The sequence below is a fragment of the Puma concolor genome, chromosome A1 (assembly GCF_028749965.1).
Source record: "Puma concolor isolate L17-30 chromosome A1, mPumCon1.1.hap2, whole genome shotgun sequence".
Classification (NCBI taxonomy): Eukaryota; Metazoa; Chordata; class Mammalia; order Carnivora; family Felidae; genus Puma; species Puma concolor.
The window spans coordinates 203,999,551-204,008,153 of NC_141667.1; the positions used below are offsets into that span (position 1 = coordinate 203,999,551).

Below are 8,603 nucleotides of genomic sequence, written 5' to 3' on the forward strand. Positions count from 1 at the left end.
ACTCAATTAAATGAAAAGCCAGTTCTTCAAAAAAAAAATTGGTAAATCTTATCAAGCTCTAAAATCCAAGAAATAAATACAATAGAGAGAAGACACAAACAACCAATATAAGGAATAAATGATGGGATAACATTACAGACACTACAAATATTAAAAATATACTTAAATAAAATTACAAAAATCCATGCTCATTATTTTGATAATTTAGGTGAAATACAAAATCTTTGACAGAAACAAACTGCCAAAGCTCACCATAAATAGACTGAATGCCCTGTGTTTAATAAGAAACAGTTAAAAATCTTCCCATATAGGAACTCCAACCACAGATGGATTCAATGGAAAATTATACTAAACATTTAAGTAGGACATTATATCAATTTTATGGGCACTGTTTCTAAATATAGAAGAAATAACACATTTTAAAAGGCAAGTATTAATCTGATACCAAAGCTCAATAAAAACATCTTAAGAAATGAAAATTATAGACCCAATATCCCTCATAAACACAAATACAAAAATTCACATCCAAACATTAGCAAATAGAAACCAATAACGTGTAAGATAATATAACATGACCAAGTGAGTTTCATCTCCAAAAAAAAAAAAAAAAAAGTCAGTTCAATATTCAAAAATCAGTCAAGGTAAAGATACAGGGATTAGCATGGCCCCTGCACAAGGATGACACTCAAATTCAAGAAGCAAATTCAAGAAGAGTTTTTTGCTGAATGCTGTGGATCAGGATACAGTGTCAGGCATGGAAGTCACTGTCCACGTTTGAGAAGGACAGAATTACCACCAGGACATTGAAGGCCCCCAATCCTCTGTCCCCAAGCCTACTTTTTTTTTTTCCTAATAAAATATTTTTTCTTTTACTTCTAAAAAAAAAAACTCAAGGTGATTCACCTCATTGACAAAGATGCAAAACCACATGATCATATCAGCAGATAAAGAAACATTTCTTTAACAAAATTCATATATATTTATTTATGCAAACTAGAAATGGAAGTGAATGTCCTCAACCTGATAGAGAGATCTATAATAAACCTAACATACACATCAGGTAACATACATACTGTGTTTAATAATGAACAAAGAATAAAACCACATCAATAGGACAAGAAAAAATACAACCGATTTTGTTCACAGCTAACATGACAGTCTTGATAAAATACCAAAAATTCTACAAAAAAGTTTGATTAGAACTAAGTGAACATAGTAAGATCACAGAATATCAATATACAAAAATCAATTGTATCCTTAAAGACTAGAAATGAAAAGCTGTAAATTAAGATAAAAATATCACTACTTTTAATAGCATGAAAAGACATATAAATCACCTAAAATCTTGCAAAATATGTGTAAGATCTGTATGCTGAAAACTACAAAATACTGATGAAACAAATAAAAAAATAACTAAACAATGTGAGTGGTATTCCTGTGTCACAGATTGAAAGATCCAATAATGCAATTCCAATCAAACCCTACCAAGCTTTTCTTGAAAGAAATCAACAACTTTATGTACAACAACTTTACTAACACTACCTACTCTCTAGACCTATTATAATCATAAAATAGTGAAGATGGAATGGAATTGAAGTCGTGGGCTATATAGATCAGTGAAAGTAAAAAGAGGGCTCAGAAAAAGATGCTTAAATAAAAGTTCAATGAATTCTCAACAAAGGTTGTTTTTATTTTGTAATGATTATTTCTTTGTGAGAGAGAGTACGAGCAGGGGAGGGGTAGAGAGAGAGGGAGACAGAGGTTCTGAAGCAGGCTCTGCGCTGACAGCGGAGAGTCCTATGCAGGCTGAACTCAGGAACCATGAGATCATGACTTAAGTTGAAGTCAGACACTTAACCGATTGAGCCACCTAAGTGCCCCTCAATAAAGGTTTAAAGATAACTCTTCAGAGAAAGGATAGTTTTTTCATAAATAGTGCTGGAACTATTAGATATATGTTGGCTAAAAGTGGAACTCAACTCATATCATATACCTCTTACCCAAATAAAAAACTTAAAATGTATCATAGACCTAAATGGAATGTAAAATAAAAAACAAAGATCCTTAGTAGAAAACATAGGGGTAAATCTTACATTTGGCAAAGATTTCTTAGATACGACCCTGAAAGCACAAACCATAAAATAAAACATAAATTGGATTTTACCATAATCAAAATGTTATGCACTTTGACAAAATATGTATTATTAAAGGAGTGAAAGACAGGTTACAGAAAGAGAGAAATATATCAATACATGCTAATACGTAATTGATAGCTCTATTCAGAAATACAAAGATCTCTCAAAGTTCAACAAAAATAAAAGCAAATATTCCCCAAATTGGACAAAATGTTTGGACACTTCTCCAAAACAGAAATATGGATGGCCAATGAGTACAAAAGAAAATGCTCAACATCAAATCATTGGGAAGGACAAATTCAAACCATAATTAGAAGCCACTATATGTGTTTAAATGGCTAAAAGTTACCAGGTATTACCAAAAATATGGAGCAACTAGAAGTCACAACAATTTTCTTTGGAATTCAAAATGGTATAGCCATTTTGGAAAAATTTTTGTCAATTTGTTATAATGTTAAAAGGGCACTTACCTATAACCAATCAATTACATATATTTATCTATGTGAAGTAAAAGATGTGCACTCACCCAATAATCTATATGCAAATATTTGTAACAGTTTTGTTTGGAATCAACAGAAACTGAAAACAGGCCAATTGTGCTTTAACTGTGAAACCAATAAACAAAATGTGTTACACCCATACAGTGGAATACAACTCTGGAATACAAGTGAATAGTTGAATAATACACGCAATGATTTGAAAGAATCTCAAATTGGAAAAAAAAAAACAATAAAAAAGCTTTATATTGCATGATTCAATTTATTTGGCTTTCTTACAAACACAAAACTATAGATACAGAAAACAAGTCAATGGCAATACTAGGGAAGCACCGTCTATAAAGGAACATAAAGGGCTTATTTAAGTGTTGGAGCAGTTCTCTATCTTGATATTGGTGGTAGTCACATGACAATATATTTACGAAAGTAAAAAGGGTAACTTTTACTGTACACAAGTTATACCTAATTAAAATGAAAAACCATATTTATAATTATGCTTACATATAGCTGATAACTATCAGTTCCTTCCAGTCTAGTTCAAAGCTAATTCCTACCTGACAATAGGAAATATTTCCTTTTGTTAGATTATATACCAAATGACTTTCAATGACCAGAAAAAAATCCCAGCTAATTATTCTAATTTATTTTGCTATTAGCTTGAAATATTTGGGTGTTTTTTAAGTTTATTTATTTTGAGAGAGAGAGAGAGGAAGAGAGAGAGAGAGCACGTGCAAGGAGAGGAGGGGCAGAGAGACAGGGAGAGAATCCCAAGCAGGCTCTGTGCTGTCAGCATGGAGCCCCATGCAGGGTTAGAACCCCCGAACCGCGAGATCATAACCTGACCCCAAACCAAGAGTAAAATGCTCAACCAACTGAGCCACACAGGTACCACAGCTTAAAATATTTGTAACTGCTGATAGCCAATACTCTTTCCTAAAAGTGAAATTTATAACCAAATACATAAAGTTTTTTATAAAGATCATAATAACAATAGTTCTTTTCTTTGAGGATATAATTGTGAATCATTCCATTGTAAGCTTAAAAACTTTATAAAGACTGACTTAATTGGGACACATGTATTTTAGATTACATAGTTTCAATGTATTAAAAAAATACAGAGCAAGTGTTCAAAACTTTTTTTAATTTTTATTTATTTTTGTTTTAATTAGAAAACAATTTTTTGACAACTCTCAGAGTTTACTGGTTACAAGGGAGGAGGTGGGCGGGGGGAAGGAGGACATAGGGGATGGTATTAAAGAGTATACTTATTGGGGTGCCTAGGTGGCTCAGTCAGTTAAGCATCTGACTCTTGATTTGGGCTCATGGTGAGATTGAACCCTGCATCAGGCTCTGTGCTGACAGTGCGGGACCTGCTTGGGATTCTCTCTCTGCCACGCCCCAACTCACACTCTCTATCTCAAAAAAATAAACTTTAAAAACAAAATTCTTAAAAATAAAGGGCACACTTATCATGATAAAAAATAATACAATGATTACAAAATTTAAAAGTAGTTTTTTTAAGTGATTTGATAGTTCATGTTTTGCAAAGTAGTTTTCAAAATGTATATTGTAATGTACAAAGAAAAGTCTATGGATATGTTGGAAAAGATATATTAATAGTACCATATTTCAACACTTACAGTATTTCAAAATAATATTATAATCAAAATTTATAATGCCTTTAAAGTGGGAATAAATTGCACATGGAAGCATTTGAATGAACATGTATTCTAACATTAGATAGCTCTGTCTTTTGGATCTCTGCCTTCTGAGGCAAAATTTTCCCATTTGTAACACAAGAGTGGGAAGAAATACATGGATAATAATTAGGCTTGCAAACTGATAAAAATCTATGGCTCTAAAAAGTCCAATTCACTATAAAGTAAATTGTAAAAGTGGAGAATGGCTTAGGGCAGGGAAAGAATGGAAATGGAAAGTGTGTAGGTAGGTTGCCACTCCAGATGATGGTGGTGGTGACTAGTGAATGCCAGTGGATATAAAGAAAACCAGCCTAAACATATTTATTTTATTAGAAAAGCTAAGTAAAGGTAACTGAGATTAGTATGCAAAAACTTTTCCAGCTGCTAACAATTACATACATAAGCTAAAGTCTCAGGGTTTCACCAAGAAGTAATTTCAAGGTAGGCAGTAATATTTATTAATATAAGCCCTCAAAAATGGCTCCCTCTGGCTTCTATGTGTTTGACAAGGAAGAATTTTAGTCTTACATAGAATCATTCTCCCAACATTCTTCTGAAAATCCACAGGGAAGCTTACTTATATAATGTGAATTTTCAATAGGTATCCCTAATTCAGGGTTCATGTATCCCTTTGAATTAGGGATACACACATTCTAATGTTTATAGCAGCATTATGTACCATAGCCAAATTATGGAAACAGCTCAAGTGTCCATTGACTGATAAAGAATTAGTATATATATTTATATATATATAATTATATATACTATATAATATATAGTATAATATATATATAATTATATATACTATATAATATATAGTATAATATATATATAATGGAATATTACTCAGCCATAAAGAAGAATGAAAGCTTGGGCGCCTGGATGGCTCCACTGGGGTTGAGCGTATGACTTCGGCTCAGGTCATGATCCCACTGCTTGCGGGTTTAAGCCCCACGTTGGGCTCTGTGCTGACAGCTCAGAGCCTGAAGCCTGCTTCAAATTCTGCCCCTTCCCTGCTCATGCTGTGTCTCTCTTTCTAATATAAAATATTAAAAGAAATTAAAAAGAATGAAATCTTGCCCTTTGCAAGGACATGAAGGGAGCTAGAGAGTATTAGGCTAAGCAAAATAAGTCAGAGAAAGACAAATACCATATGACTTAACTTATACATAGAATTTAAGAAAACAAATGAGTAAAGGGAGGAAAAAAAGAGATAGGCAAACTGAGAAACAGATTCTTAACTAGAGAGAACAAACTGATGGCTTCCATAGGGGAGGTGGGGGGGATGGGTGAAATAAGTGATGGGAATTAAGGAGTGCACTTGCTGTGTTGAGCACTGGGCGTTGTATGGAATCACTATATTTTGTACACCCGAAACTAATATTACACTCTATGCTAAGTGGAATTTAAATAAAAACTTAAAAAAAGAGGTAGTATGACTTCAGGATTCTAGGATATGGCACATCCTAGGATAAGTGGGTCAGAAGGAAATGGAGAGAGTCAGGGATCCTGGCAGCCACATTCAGACAGTGGACACTCTTGGGAATCTTGACTGGGGCAATGGTGGGAGAGAGTCCATACGGGGTGGGATCAGAAGGGGGTGGATGAGGAAGAGTAGTGGATGAGCAATTTTGCCATATAGTGAAGCAGAGAACCCAGGGGTGAGGCAGCTAGAGGGAGTGGGCTAAGGGTTTGGAGTGGCTGAGGGACTTCGAGCAGGGCACTCTTACCATGTATAAGGGTGGGCAGTGTGGGGTGCATGAAAGGTGCCCTGGAAGACAGGAACGGGCAACCAAGTGGATGCTTTCAGGGATGGGCCCTTGGGAGAAGGATGGAAGTTGGGAGAGAGGAGTAGGTAGGGGTGAGTGAAACCTTCTGCAGCAGCCTTGGATGTCCCTAATCCCAGGATCCCTCTTGGGAGGGTATCATTCCATATGCATTTTTCAAAAAAAAGGACACTGAACCACAGAGAGGTTAAGTAACTTTCCCAGAGCCACACAGTTTTGAACTTTGACAGGGAAGCCATATTTGCAAGCTGGCTGGTTTAAAAGCCAAGAGGGGAGGAACAATGTTCCCTCTGTTTTTCCTGTAGTGGCTTTAGCCTGGGAGGCAGTTTAAGGAGCAGGCTCTGCAAGCCCCAGGGCAGGCTGCCCAGGGAAGTGCAGAGGTGTTGGGGTTCACTCATCCAGTCACTTGCAAGTACAGAATTCCTGATAAGTTGGGCAAGCCTCAAGGTAGTGCAGCATGAAGAACTGAGCTATGAAGATACATATTGCTAAGTGAAAGATGTCTATCTGAGAGGGCTACATACTATATAATTCCAACTATACAATATTCTGGAAAAGGCAAGACTATGGAGACAGTAAAATGATCAGTGATTGCCATGGGTAGGAATAAAGAGAGATAAATAGGCTGAGCACAGAGAATTTTTAGGGTAGTGAAAATACTCTAATGATATTACAATGATGGATATACATCATTAAGCTTTTGTTCAAACCCATAGAATATACATCACCAAGAATGAACCCTAAGGTAAAATGATGAACTCTGGATCATTATAATGTGTCAATGTATGTTCATTCTTAGTAAAGAAATAAAAGGTACCATTTTGCTGAATGATGTTGATAATGGGGAGGCTATGCATGTGTAGGGACAAGAGATGTAGGAGACATATCTGCACCTTCCTCTCAATTTTGTTGAAAACCTAAACTACTTTAAAAAATTAAAGTGATTAAAAAAAACCCTGATCATTCCATATCACTCTATTATGTAATAGTTTTAACCAAGAAAGAATGCATAAATAATGAAGTAATAAAAACTATAAGGTTAAACTTTAGACCTCCCCACATGCAGAGAATATCTGAATTTAATCACATTGGATAGAAGTATTTATTTAAAAATTGGTTGAATAAGTAATTTCTAGCCCAAAGTAAGTAATCTAAAACAAAAATGTAAACATATAAACATGAACTATAAAAATAAGATCAATATCATAACAGTATGGTAGGGGTACAAAAATAGACACATAGATCAATGGAGCAGAATAGAAAGTCCAGAAATATACCTGGTTATATGGCCAATTAATTTACAACAACAGGGACAAGAATATGCAGTGGGGAAAAGACAGTCTCTTCAACAAATGGTGCTGGAAAAACTGGACAGTTACATGAAAAAGAAACTGAACCACTTTGTTACACCATACACAGAAATAAACTGAAAATGGATTAAAGACCTAAATATGAGACATGAAACCATTAACCTCTTAGAAGAAATCATAGACAGTAATTTATTTGACATTAGGTGTAGGAATGTTTTTCTAGATAGGTCTCCTCAAGTGAAGCAAAAGCAAAATTAAATGACTGGGACTGTACCAAAATTAACAGCTTTTGTACAGTAAAGGAAACCATCAACAAAACAAAAAGGCAACCCATTTACTGGGAGAAGATACTTGTAAATGGTTTACCTGATAAGGAATTAATATCCAAAATACATAAATAATGTACACAACTTGGCACGCAAACCCCCAAATCACAAATAATCTCATTAAAAATGAGGAGAGGACCCGAGTAGATATTTCTCCAAAGAAGAAACATAGATGGTCAACAGATACATGAAAAGGTGCTCAACATCAATCGTCATCAGAGAAATGCAAATTAAAACCACAATGAGATATCACTTTACATCTGTCAGAATGGATAAAATAAAAAAGACAAGAAATAACAAGTGTTGGTGAGGACGTGGAGAAAAAGGAAAAGTCGTGCCCTGTTGGGGGGAATGCAAATTGGTGCAACCACTTTGAAAAACAGTGTAGAAGTTCCTCAAAATATTAAAAATAGAATTACCATATGACCCAATCATCCTGCTACTGGGTATTTACCCCCCAAAACCAAGAGCACTAATTCTAAAAGATATATGTACTCCTATATTTATTACACTATTATTTAAAGTAGCCAAGATATAGAATCCACCAATTATCCACAATAGATGAATGGAATATATATATACATATATACATATACATATATATATACACATATATATGTGTGTGTACACATCTATCTATCTCTCTCTATATATACATATATATAATGTATAATTTATAGGCTATAAGATATTTTCCCCATTATTTAGTTATTCCTGTTACTATACACATTAATGTTTTATCTGGAGCACAATGTATATATATTTTCAATTCCTCTTACATGTTATCCTGGTTTACCCTACTCTCCTTCTATAAAACTCAACATACTTCATATGACATCTTTATGTAT

General features: G+C 34.4%; 1 non-coding gene across 1 annotated transcript; it reads left to right on the plus strand.

Annotated features, from left to right (window-relative positions):
• The first annotated feature begins 616 nt into the window (after window positions 1–616).
• Window positions 617–720, plus strand: LOC112861841 (U6 spliceosomal RNA). Its single transcript, XR_003223727.1, has one exon. It is a non-coding gene; the product is annotated as a U6 spliceosomal RNA (small nuclear RNA).
• The last annotated feature ends 7,883 nt before the right edge of the window (window positions 721–8,603 follow it).